The following is a 14,365-nucleotide window of genomic DNA, read 5'->3' as shown; positions in this document are numbered from 1 at the left end:
GAGGAGCTGCGCGGACCGTGACAAGACGCCCGAGACGACGCGGCTACCCCGCGCGGCCCTCCAACGGAGAAACGTTGTATTCTAAGGGCCTTGGTACATCGAGTGGACGCCATTTCATATGCTGGAAACCTTCCGAAAAAACTGATCCTATTATGGAAAGTATTAGAGCAACTGACGAATTTCGCAGACCATTTCATTGAAGACACATAAGCAGGAGGATAACACATAGAAGCTTTCATTTTTGCCGTTCTGTGGCTCCTAAAGTGGCATAAAGTCAATTCAGTCTTAAGCCATCCAGCAAAAATTCAACAACTCATGATGTCTGTGAAAGATGATGTAGGGTTCAGAACGCCATGGATATGCAAAATACCGTGCGGGTGTGTACAGTTTTAGGTCGGTCAAACTGTGGTTACGATTGAACAGCACCGTATAGAACACGTGAGGTCCTTCTTCTTGCGGTATTCTGAGAAATCAGTGATAGCACAACATGCTCTGAGAAACGGGCATCTAATTTTGTTCGGTGAGACATCTAGTACGAGCGCATACTGAAAAGTAATGCCTCCTAATTTTTTTATGTGAAAACTCTAAAAGAATTTTTAAATAAAGCTAACGTTATTAACATTCTACATCTTTATTCTTCATGTCTACGTGTTTATTTCTGAGTATAGTCACCCTGGTGACGAACACGTTTCTCGTAACGAGAGAACAGTGTGTTGATACCGTTAGTGTACAGTGTTTGTTTACAGAGCCACGGCCCCATCTATGTTTGCACTGCTTCATCACTATCAAAGTGAAGTTCTCGGAGGTGTTCTTTAAGTTTTGGAAACAGTTGAAAATCGGATGGAGCCACGTCGGGACCGTATGGAGGATGATCGATAACAGTGAAACCAAGGCGATGGATTGTTGCAAGTGTCGCAGTGGTCGTGTGGGGTCTGAAGGAGGGGGTGCTCGATGTGTGGACGACGAAAGTTGATGACAGCATGCTGTTTCTCATGCACCGACATACACTATGTGATCAAAAGTATCCAGAAACCTGGCTGAAAATGACGTACAAGTTCGTGGCGCCCTCCATCGGTAATCGTGGAATTCTATATGGTGTTGGCCCATTCAGCTTCCACTCTCGCAGGCATACGTTCAATCATGTGCTGGAAGGTTTCTTGGAGTTTGGCAGCCTATTCTTCACGGAGTGCTGCACGGAGGAGGGGTATCGATGTCGGTCGGTGAGGCCTAGCACGAAGTCGTCGTTCCAAAGCATTCCAAAGGTGTTCTGCAGGATTCAGATCAGGACTCTGTGCAGGCCAGTCCATTACAGGGATGTTACTGACGTGTAACCACTCCTCCACAGGCTGTGCATTATGAACAGGTGCTCGATCGTGTTGAAAGATGCAATCGCCATCCCCAAATTGCTCTTCAACAGTGGGAAGCAAGAAGGTGCTTAAAACATCAGTGTAGGCCTGTGCTGTGATAGTGCCACAAAAAACAACAAGGGGTGCAAGCTCCCTCCATGAAATACACGACCGCACCATAACACCACCGCCTCCGAGCTTTACTGTTGCCACCACACACGCTGGCAGATGACGTTGAATGGGCATTTACCATGCTCACACCCTGCCATCGGATCACCAGATAGTGTACCGTGATTCGTCACCACACAACGTTTTTCCACTGTTCAATCTCCCAATGTTTACGCTCCTTACACCAAGCGAGGCGTCGTTTGGCATTTACCGGCGTGATGTGTGGCTTATGAGCAACCGCTCGATCATGAAATCCAAGTTTTCTCACCTCCAGTCTGTCATATTACTTGCAGTGGATCCTGATGCGATTTGGAATTTCTTCGTGATGGTCTGCATAGATGTGTGCCTATTACACATTACGACCCTCTTTAACCGTCGGCGGTCTCTGTCAGTCAACTGTACGCATCCCTTCACGTTTAGCCCGCATCTCGCGGTTGTGCGGTAGCGTTCTCGCTTCCCACGCCCGGGTTCCCGGGTTCGATTCCCGGCGGGGTCAGGGATTTTCTCTGCCTCGTGATGGCTGGGTGTTGTGTGCTGTCCTTAGGTTAGTTAGGTTTAAGTAGTTCTAAGTTCTAGGGGACTGATGACCATCGATGTTAAGTCCCATAGTGCTCAGAGCCATTTGAACGATTTGAACCTTCACGTTTCCACTTCACTATAACATCGGATATAGTGGACCTAGGGATGTTTAGGAGTGTGGAAATCTCGCGTACAGACGTGTGACACAAGTGACACCCAATCACCTGACCATGTTCGAAATCCGTGAGTTCCGCGGAGCGCCCCATTCTGCTCTGTCTCACGATGTCTAATGACTTCTGAGGTCGGTGATACGGAGTACCTGGCAGTAGGTGGCAGCACAATGCATCTAATATGAAAAACAAATGTTTTTTGGGGTGTCCGGATACTTTTTATCACATAGTGTAGTTACGTTATACACCTCCATATTATACGTTACAATTCAGAGGCGTCTAGTGGTAGGGGACTGAAAATCTGTAGATACGAAGAATGAAGATGTAGAATGTTAAAACGTTTGTTTTAGCTAAAAAGCTTTAAAAGTTTCCACATAAAAAATTCGGAGGCATTACTTTTCAGCACATCTTCGTACTAAACGGACGAATAATCTCTGGGATAGCATCTTACAAAGAGCAATGGAGATAAAAATTTATAACAACATCCTCAACAGAGACGGCTGTATCCAGCTATGCACAGTTTGAGATCCGGAGATAGGGAGGTTGAAGCTGCCGCGAAGGTCGCGCAGCGAAAACATAGCCCTAAATGGCGTTCGAGTGGGCACTAGCAACGTCACAGACGGCAGCATGGCTGTTTTGAAGACGGCAACACCAACCACACAATAACCACCACTTGACAGTGGCCGAGAGTGAAAGGTCGTGGGTATTGACCCTCTTGATGTGACTGGAAGCCCGATGAGATTTTATCAGTATAAATCACCGTGAAACGACGTGTTCAGAACATTTGTTCTCATATTATTGAACCAGACAATTTGTCTTCTACCCCCCAAGTATGATCTCACGGCAATAGTTTACTTTAAGAGTAAACTGTGGATGACAGATCCATATGAAGGGCGGAAATTAAGTGCCATTTTTTTCACAAAACGAGTTTTTCAGTGCTCTTGTGTTTCGGTACTCTATATCATGTCCCTAAATTTGATACAGGTGCCAAACACCGGAGAAAGTCTTTGAAACATGCATTAGTAGATGGCATATGGTCTTTGCATCAAGCAGTGCTTTCCTTACGAGTTGAAAGATTTAAAAAGTATGAAAAGTGTGTTCATTTACTACATCTGTACCAGTGAAAAAGTTTGTGCTGTATTTCTGTACTTGTATTATCAAAAATAAAAAGTAGAGCCCCAATTTTAATCGTAATCGGAACGGCATCTTTCTGCCTCTTTTTGTCAAAAACTGACATTTTGTAGACTGTGGCTATCAACAAAATGCAAGTTGAATCGTGCAAAGAAGAAAACAGCAATCAGTCACTATAATAAAAAAGCACTCCGTCTTTAGGCCATAAGTGGCCCATCGGGACCAACAGATCGCCGTGTGGATAGGAGGGGTGCGTGGTCAGCACACCGCTCTCTCGGTCGTGGCGATGGTTTTCTTTGACTCAAGCCGCTACTATTTCGTCGAGTAGCTCTTCAATTGGAACCACGCGGCTGAGGGCACCCCCAAAAATGGCAACAGCCCATGGAGGCTTGGATTGTCACCCATTCAAGTGCCGACCACACCCGATAGCGCTGAATTTCGGTGATCCGACGGGAACGGATGTATCCACTGCGACAAGGCCATAGCCACTATTAATGATGCAATTTATAAATAGCGCCGTTCCCGGTTTCGAACCGGCAGGTTCAGCTTCAGACGACTGTTCACGTTTATATTACATTCTTTACTGTTTACATTAGTTCTTGGGAAAAAACAGCCAACAACCAATACAAACAACACCAGATGTAAAATGAATGTGAACAGCGGTCTGAAGAGGAATCTGTCGGTTTGAAACAGGTAAGAGCGCTGTTTGTGTAAATAAATAGTATTATCGACAACGGCTGATTGTTGTTTTCTTCTTTGCAAGAATCAGCTTGCAAAAACTTTCATATTGACAGTTAGAACCACTCAGTTTGCTGGTATGGAACTTTGTATGAAATTTAGAAAATTATTAATAAAGTATTTATTTTCTGGTTTGTCTCGTTATTTTTTGCAGTGATGACGGTGAAAAGCATAATTCTGTGGTATAAGAATACCTACTCAATGGTATGGATACAAATCATTTGTGTACAAACAGAGATAAATTGTTTTACTTTATGCTGAAAAATGTCAGACACAGCATTTAGAACGTTTTCCATTTCGACTCTTCAGATGTCCTGCTGATATCCACAAACGTAGATTTACCAGATACTCTTGGTTTAAATGACAATAGTTTAATTGAGACAATATTCCACCTGTTACTAATATTGACAAACCGCACTTGAAACCATATTTTCAGTCACTTAGAATATTATTTACCAACAAAATATCCTGACAGTCTGGGGGTTGCATACAGCACACTCCCTTTCTTTAAAGGATCGATGTAGGAAAGAATCAGTGATAATTATTGGGACGACATTTATTACCTCTTTGTGCAGAGGAGTGACAGCCGTCATTTTTGAAGACTGAGGGAAACAGCTTTTCCCAGTATCTACACAGGGTCGGTATAGTTACTACGGATTTGGCATGGTTATTTTAACGGGTGGCTGGGTGCCCCTCCTGTCTCTATCTCGTGACTTCCCAGGAGGAAATATGTGCACCCTAAGTGTCTACATCCAGTGTAATTCATGTGAAAGAGCACTAACCCTTTCCTAAACATTTGCAAAGCGAGTAATTGAGGTGGAACTTGAGTATCTGCCCAGCATTCACCTTGTCAGATGTGGAAAACTGCCTAAAAACCACATGCAGGCTGGCTGATCCACCGACCCTCGTCGTTAATCTGCCGGGCGGCGCTTTACAGGTACCTTCATACTGAAAGCCAACTCCAACTTATTCGACTGATAATTGTTTTAAGCTCGAAGTTGGACTTAGTTTTCAACTGTTGTCAACAGCTGTATGAATACGCCAGTTTAAAAAAAAAGTTGAGGGAAGTTTTGGCTCGAGTTTGCGAGTTTGTAGTTTATGGTGAGTGAGCAAAAACACGGCAGAGATGGATGACTGGCGCAGGCGCATTGCCGTGTCGTTTGCTTTTATAATTTCTTATGTTTATAGAGCGGCGACTACCGAGTACTTACTTTTACAAAATCCTTGAGTACATTCACGATAACCCAGCACACTCCACGCACAGATTCACTGGTCTTGGCCAGAGTACATTAAACTTGTATAACTGTCACCTGTTGCCATGTATCGAAGGTTTATAATAAGTTGTGTTGGTGATGCTGCAGCTGCAAAATTTGTGTTTTTCTGTGGAATATGTGATGTTACTAGCCTCAAGAATGCTTCGAACTGTCCACTTGTAATTCTGACAAAATTTTTGAAACCTTGCTTGTCTTCAATACAGAGCTCCACCAATACAGTATTATAAGCTCCATAGGTCTGTCTTTGGAACAAAAATTTCTGGGCCACACGCGTCTTTCTTTGAGTTAACTTTCGTGATGCATATTCACAGTCAGAATCTATTTTCTTTTTTGTAACAACAATAACAATAGCAATAACAATAATAAATGCCAAATATGCGAGTTTGAAACTGTTATCAACATTTGGTAAAAAATGACGGAAGTTGCGAGTTTGCCAATTTTACAACAATGGTCTTTTTTTTTTGTTGGTTTTGGTTTTCAGAGTGAAGGTATCTTTACACGCACGACGGGCTAGTCTACGATGGAGGGAAACAGCCACTAACAATTATCCCATTAATAAATTAACATGGTAAATGTACTATTATGACCACACGTTGGAGAGATCTTAGATTTATTACAATATGGAGTGACTTAACTGTTCTACTGTTGTTTTAACTTCATTTACTTTTACGTCTTTCCATTCTATGGCAGGAATTACTGGCACATGTTCAGAATGTTACAAGAAGTTGTTAGTACCATCTGAGTTCTGAATATTGTTTATTTATGGCTTTGTTCACTTGCAGCAGCGTTATTCATATCTTAACGCTTTGTAACTCATATGTAGAGGGAAAACTTATTTAACAGCCAAAACATGGAGGTTCAGTGTGGGGAAAAAAGCTCTTTTCGATATTATGAAGCAATCCTTTGTAACTTTCACTCGTTGCTGTTATGAGACATATATCAACAGACTCCCTGACGTAACCCCATTAAGCTCTGCCAGCATTTCTACATGTATCTGGTGGAAGAAGAGACATGTTCCTAATTTATTCTAATAGTTATGAACAGACCATTCTGTTGATCTCACAGGCCAATGAAATGATACCGTACTAGCGCACTGCCTGGTATGATGAACATTGGAGCATACATGTGATGAGCAATACGTGATTGAAGTACAGTAAATCTGACACGAGAGACAAAAGTGCACTAAATGTATTATGAGCCCATGATAAAAACTACTTGCTGTGTTTGCGTTCTCATCAAATGTTCACGGTGGACTCTTAACAGATGACATCCAGTGTCCACGAGAACAATGTTAAAAAATCGATAGTGACTTGTAATATTCCTCTGTTCTTGGTTACATCATCACACTCCGTCTACAGTGGGCTCATGAAGAAGAAAATGCATCGCTAGTTCTACTCCAGTTATCGTTGGTGACAGCCAAAATAATGCTAAACAACTGAAACAAAAGGTGCTGAGGATGACGTACAAACTGGTCACGCAAGTTTAAATAGCGGCGAAAGTTCTCCGGATGTCCTAAGTGGTCTCTAAAGGTTCGCCAGACAACAGAAACTACCTGGAGTTTCTGTTACAGTTCGTTTGGAACGTTTTTAGAGTAAGAAGAGAGAGGACATTCTTTGTCGCTGCTTCTGAAGGGTTTCTTGTGTTACGTGGGCTTGAAACTGTTGCATCAGCCCTCTTGTGTCGGCCTGTCGACAGCCTCCACGTCATATAAGCATTTCAACTGTTGTACGTGTAACATTGCTGTCGGCAACTACCTGTCAGCTCCTCTCACCGTGAAAAATCACTGACTCCAACGCCTGCACCTTCTGAGTACTCGTTGATCATATAACATTATTACAACGGTTGCTTAATTTATGTAGTGATATGGTACATTGTGTTAGCTACTGAACTGTCATCAGTCGAGTTTAACAGTTCGTTTCGAAGAATGGGCATTCTCCATCGTAATACAGAAGAATGTGCATTCTTATAGGCACCTGTGCACGGATGCAATGTACTGTGATGGCGTAGCCATTGCTGCTCCATGACGCTGTTGTGCCAATCTTCCATTGCATCCAACGGTTCGATAAACAGTGTGAATAGTATAGGCTATGCCGATTATGACCCACTTTGACATTTAACTTTCTTGTTGCCTGCAAGTAGAGGCAGTGGCTCGCCTATTGCCAGATGCCATGACTACGTCAAGATGGTGGACGTTGGAAAATTAAAAAAAAAATGAAGATGGCAGGAAATTTTTTAAATGCAAGAAGATGAGGAATAAAATTGTAGAAAAACAAATTTTTGAAAAAACAAAATATGGCAAACCAGCCCAGTTGTGCTTTTTAGGTCACACCTTCTCTACAGCCAATCTCATCATAGTTTTATAATCAGGCAGTCCAATCAGAATGTAGTTTCAATAGATAAAATAAATTAAAAAATCCAACGAGCCCTACTGTGCTTTTACCCCTTTCCCCTCCCCTCCTCCCCAACCAATCATAGTGTAATATTAAAATAATGCCTAAAAATATAAGTAGATATGCAGAAAAAAAGTACCCTCATCAGTAAATTTGGTTGCTTTCATGTGTTAGTGTTTCAGACAGGTACAAAATGGTGGATGCCATGCTTTCAACTACCTAGTTCCAACTACTTATCAGGGTCACTCAACTACCCACTTTCAGCTACTTTACAAGATCACCTACCAAAAGATGCATGTAGATTATTATGTGCTATATTTTTGTATGGTGAATTTTTTAATAGCATCCAGTTTAATTTTGAACTTATTATTTAAATATTTAAATCTACATTCAAACCGTTTAATTCTTTCTCCAGCCAGTGATTTTACAAATATCAAGAAAGTGTGTTCTCAAAGCCTAATATATATCTAATTTTTTCCTATAAACCATCTGTTCTATGTACTTAACAATTAGCTTCTTGCAATTCTTCTAGAATTCAAATATTTTAATTTTGCCTGTCATTTCCTGTTTAGTAATATTGTTAAAGTATTATATACCCTTTTCGTTGTAAAGTGGCAGCTCGTCTCTCCCACTCTCAAGCAGATGTACAAATGTAGTTATTCTGTTGGTTTTAAACTCTGCAAACGTATTTTCTGTTGATAGGTGCTCTACCAAATGTTTATGCAATATAGCCACCATTCTTAAGTAAATCCAAATGGGAATGGATGCTTACAAACAGATTTTTAATAATCCTCTAGAGTAGTACACCTCCTTGGATCCATTGATTTCTGCGAGTACTTCACTGCTACCTACAAATCGATGCAACTATTTTGTATTTCCCATACAAATCCAGATTTTACCATCTACTGTCTTTAAAGAAATGCGTAAATCTTGCTTGCACACTTACAATTGCTTCTACTTTTTCCAACAGCAGTTTATATTCTTCTGTTATGCAATTGGTTCCGCCCTATGTTCCAGCTTTCGTTTTTTGACTTTAATTTGTTCCATTTCCAGTTTTCTTTTGCATACACATAATGTATTAACTGCAAGAAGTAACTTTCTCTTTATAGCGGAGTGGTTTAAGTTTGTTCACTACAGTAGTTCTTTTTCTTAAGACTTGTGGAATAACATCATTTGTAGGAACCAGTACTAATTTGGCAATGTCTATGTGTGGTGGTATTGATCTGGATGGAAAAAGAAAAATTTGTTTCTTTAGCATTAATATAGCACTTCTGTATAATACTAACATCAGCTTTGGTGGAGTCAGTGTCAACAATTTCCAGATAGTTTACAGGTAAATAATTAAAACTGCAGGCAGGCAGAAACTAGTTTATAATATTTTATCGGTCTGGATTGTCTGGAAGCTTTACTTGCATACCAGTGAACGTTTGGCTATTGTTATTGCCCGAATGGATAAATCGTAAAACATAGTTAAACATTACACAGCAACTGTTCTGTTAGTTGCTCTTTAGTTTACATCACATGGAAGTGATTGGTATAGAGTACAGTGAAACACGTTGCAAATACTGTTTGTTGATGTTTAATACACATACCGTCTTCCACAGGTTGAAACACACGATTCATTATGTAGTTGTGTATCGTAGCTTCCAGTCTGGTAATATCATGTTCTACAGCCAAGGAAGAGGTAAAAGTTTCTTGTCGATACATCTGTGGACACTTTATATATAAGATGGTTCCCAATATCTTCGTTCACTCCTGGTCTTGAGATTTACTACATTAATTTGTTATATCCCTTTACAACTGGAGCTCGTTCATATTAAACAGTCTATTCTAATTGTGTTATCATTTTAACAATAACTTTGTTGTTTCCTTGATAGTCTCTTTGCACACGGAAGTCATGATTCGTTGTTTGTTAAAAATCGCTTCAAAATCTTGCATTATATCGAGGTAAATAAGGTAATAATCGTCTACACGGAGCTGCTGCAATATCCCAGGCAACTCATCCATTAGTACAGACATTTCAGCGTCAGCCGTTTCCACTTTATATGGTACAGCCGGAGGATTTTTATATTTCCTCGAAATTGTTTCAATGCTTCCTTGCTGATTTATTGCAGTATTGCTCCTGCTGTCACATTGTTGTTCCTGTGTAGGAGAAATGGTAGTTTCGCCTTGACGCCATGTCTCGCACAGATGAACTTGGAGAATTTGGCGCGTAGACAACTGTTAAATGCACCACACATGTCCTTCTTTAACATTAAAGAATGTCTCATCACTAATTGTTGCTGACAGTACACTTTTTCATAGCTTTTAACTACCACAATTTTGTTAAAAAAAAAATGGTTCAAATGGCTCTGAGCACCATGGGACTTAACATCTGTGGTCATCAGTCCCCTAGAACTTAGAACTACTGAAACCTAACTAACCTAAGGACATCACACACATCCATGCCCGAGGCAGGATTCGAACCTGCGACCGTAGCAGCCGCGCGGTTCCGGACTGCGCGCCTAGAACCGCTAGACCACCGCGGCCGGCACACAATTTTGTCATGAGACGGTTCTGTAGTAGGTGTAACCACATTTAAATTCATCTTACCATTTACTGTGTAATCTATGTTACCAACGTAAGTAACGAGATTGTCCAGGTTCTTCAATAATAACCACCAGCCAAAGCATTTGTCTCTAATAGCTGATGGGCGTTTAGCACTTTGGAGGAGGCCATGTTGACACTTTTCACTACCACAGGACCTGCAGCTATTAAGGCTTCTTATATAGACAGAATTATAGCTGAAGAGGCAAAATTTTTTCTGAGAATGCAGAATTTTTGATAACGCAAGTGCATATCAGGTTATAGCTGACTCAACATCTTGCCCTATTGGACGTTCGAAAAAGCATGCACAGGTAAACAGGTAAAGGGGTAAATGGGTAAACGGGTAAATGAGTGAATGGTAAAAGGTAAATGTTACCCGTTAACCATTAACTGTTACCCGTTACCTATTACTCATTCACTCATTTACCTGTGCATCTTTCTTCGAAAGTTCCGATCGGGAAAGGTGCTGAGTTAAATGTAACCTGATATGCAGTTTCATCAGCAAAAATTCTGTCTCGTCAGAAAAAGTTCTACCTCCTCAGCAAAACTTCTGTCATAAAAGAATCCTTAATGGCTGCGACTGATCGGTTGCCTGTGGTAGTGGAAAGTGTCAACATGGCTTCCTCCGAACTGCTAAACGCCCCTCAGATTTTAGGGAAGAAGACGAATCCACTGACAAATGCCTTGGTTGTTGGTTATTATTGGGGAACCTGTACAAGCTCGTTACTGACATTAATAACATAATTTAGACCGCAAATGGTACTCTTCTTATGAAGAAGAATTTAAATGTGCCTACGACTACTACAGAACCGTTTTGTGTCGATGTTATGGGGGCTGAAATCTATGGTCAAGCGGACTGTCAAGAACAGTAATGACTACCATTGTCCCAGTAGGCCTCGTGGACCCTGTACATCTTTCTTTCCGACCAGATCTTCCTTTTTTCCCAGTATTCTTAACCAGTGCAAACACTTTAAATTTACTTACCGCAAGACTCGCTAAAACAGAAAAAAAAAATATTATGTACACCGATAGTTTTTACATCTGGCACTATTGCTATTGTTATTATTGTCACTGTTCTGAATATTGTTATTATTATTATACCTATTATTACCATTAATAGTTGCAGCAGCAATAGTAGAATTACTACCAATACTAACCTGATTAGTTCATAGTGAGTATTATTTACTCACATTGTGTCTATAGACGCTCAATTCATTTTAATAGTATCTGACATATTAAAATTGTTATTTCTTAAGTAACTATGGCGTAAAAAAGGTACGGTATGTGTGAAAAACCTGGTCTGATCTAAAGAGAGCGCCTGATGCCTCTAATCAGATCAGGTTAAATGAATAACCGAAATAGGGAGGATGGCTATGTTGTATCAACATTAGGTAGAATGGCCGCTGTGCATCTAGCATTAGAAAAGACGTTTGCAGAGTTTAAAACCAACGGAGTAACTACATTTAATGACCATTCGTTTACAAAAACTGCAAAACTTAAAACGCTGAGATGGCTGTAGAGGGGGTGTGGTATACAAAGCACAACTACGCCAGTTTGTCAATTTTTATTTTTCAAAAATATCTTTTTAGAATATTTTTTGATCCCCATTGCCTTGCATTTTTAATCTCCTTCTCTCTTTAATGTTTAAATTTTCCGCCGTCTGCCATCTTGATGAAGTCATTGCTCCTGACACGTAGGTGAGCCACTGCCCTTGCGTTGTGGGTAAGAATCGGTATAGCCAATACTACTAATGTGCATACCGAACACCTCAGCATTCGTAAATCCATCCATACTGTACCACTACTAACGTGCAAGGTGGCCTAAAACTTTGAGGTTAAAAAAATAAACATGGTGGAGGATCATAAACTGTATATGTTGAGATCAGAAAATACCAATAAGAAATCAATATTTAGTTGATTGTAGACTTCAACAACTTACTCCTGAAAGCTACGACTTTAGCGCATAGCAGATTTTCAGATATACCACCAGTCTCAATCCATGACTTATAATATTACTCCACTGACAGAACTGAACACTAGGTTCAAACTTATTCTCCTCCATTTGTACAATGTAACAGTGCATTTCACGAGTAAAATGACGGGTACTTATTGATAAATTTTCTCCAATTCGATCCAACAACATTCGGCTTCTCAGTAACTGTCCTAGTGCAGCGCACATTAAATTCATGTCTGCAAATTTCTGTAACAAACCGTTCTCCGTTTTCAGCAGCCAGTCATTGTAACCATCATAGACGATTGTGTATTATTTTTGAAAGGGGTGTCACCTACGTCGCTGCGACAGTCAGTGGTTTGTTTTGGAAAATTAGCGGTTTGGAAATACGTACTTTAAACATTTGATCAATCAAAACTGTGTACTGCCTGGAATACTAATTTCTGAGCGTTGATTCTTTATTTAAAAATACTCCGTTTGGAATCCTCATCCGACAGTATAATTTTGACTCTAAAGTTTGAGACATCATGTGTTAACTAACACTTTCACTAATGAAACCGTATACCGGTGTACGGGATTGAGCTGTACTCAACTTAAGTCACAGAGCGAAGTGCGTATTTAACTATGATCTCCACTTGAGTGCCACGAGTCAACGGAAACTTTTTCATTTGTGTGCAGGTATTCTCAGAACAGTAAAGACACAAAAGCAATTGGCGTAGCAAACAGTGCAAATTATTGTAAGGCTTCACTGAGTATCAACGATCCCCTATGTTACAGCTCTCAGCAAGAAACTCTGCCCTCCACATGGACGCTTGTTGGCAGAGTTCAGACTCGCCCTGTATCATGTGTGTTTGGCAAGCACTCGTTTTACGCACAGAGTGTCCTGCCCACCACGCAGACTCGCTAAAAGATGTTTCGTGAAGAACGGGTGAAGAGGATAGTGTTATAACGAACAGAAAAAGAAAACCCTCTAGCCCTCCGAGAAAACGCGCCAGTGTCAAGCCAATAAATGGCTTCGTAAGATACGGAAGTTTTTAGAATATTGAGACATAGTGGTAAAGTTAAATGCTTATTGGAGAGTACCGCTAATTGTAACTGATCAGAACGAACCAACAAATCTACTCTGACGTCAGCAAGAAAAAATCGACAACTAATTTGCTTCCTAAGACTCCGAGATAGATGCATAAACCGGTAATATACTTCGGAAGTGTGTTTTCAGTTAAGAGAACGAGGAACGATAGTATACCATCTGCTCAAAACGGCAGATAGCGTTAATCTTCATACATTGTGTTAGTCCATCAAATTAGTGAGTGGCCAGAGATCATTCCGATAACACTATAGTAGAGCCAACAAAGCTCTCTGAATAGATATAATTGGGTGGTGTGGGCATGAAACTCACCAAGGCTGGCCACCTTGATGCGTTGCACAATTTTCAGCAGCGTGTTCATGTTTATTATTCTTCATTTTTGTCAACAACGAAACAAGAATTGCAATTTATTGCAGATGGCTTTATGTAATTTTTTCTAATTTTGTTGAAAGCAACTTGTTTCTTTAAAGGTAACAGATGTGATTTTTGTGTATAGTTAACTCAATGCTTGTAGTAGCGTGTAGCTTGTTTTCTGTTTTGTTCTTATCTTCTATAAATTATTACATCTTAAAGCAACTGAACTGAAATTCATTTACGTTTATTGTATTTGGAGTGAGAGTCTTCTGAAGAAGTGACGAAATACACTTACTCTCTCTCCAATACTGGTTACTTTTAATTGTGTGACCTACCTGGAATCAAGAGTTGTTGACAGTAGAGCACAGTCAAATAAATTATGGAAACAAGTGAAGAACTATCAAAATAGAGTATTCTACAACCAACCGATAGCAATTGTAGGCATTTGCGGTAAGGGTTTGTTTTATTTCTTTTTTACATTTTCGTAGCAATAAACAAATAACTGCAGAAGTATTAATAGAGACTGAAGCCAAAATATCGGAGAAGGGAATTAGATAGTTTCAGGATTGTACTAATATCAGAGAATCCGTACTGTTTGTGGAGATTACTACGCAGTTGTCATTAGCTTCGTAAGTAGTTTACTTTTTTCGTG

The sequence above is a fragment of the Schistocerca americana genome, chromosome X, assembly GCF_021461395.2.
Source record: "Schistocerca americana isolate TAMUIC-IGC-003095 chromosome X, iqSchAmer2.1, whole genome shotgun sequence".
In the NCBI taxonomy this organism is placed as follows: Eukaryota; Metazoa; Arthropoda; class Insecta; order Orthoptera; family Acrididae; genus Schistocerca; species Schistocerca americana.
The sequence above is the reverse complement of the archived record's forward strand: the minus strand, read 5'-3'. Positions refer to the sequence as shown.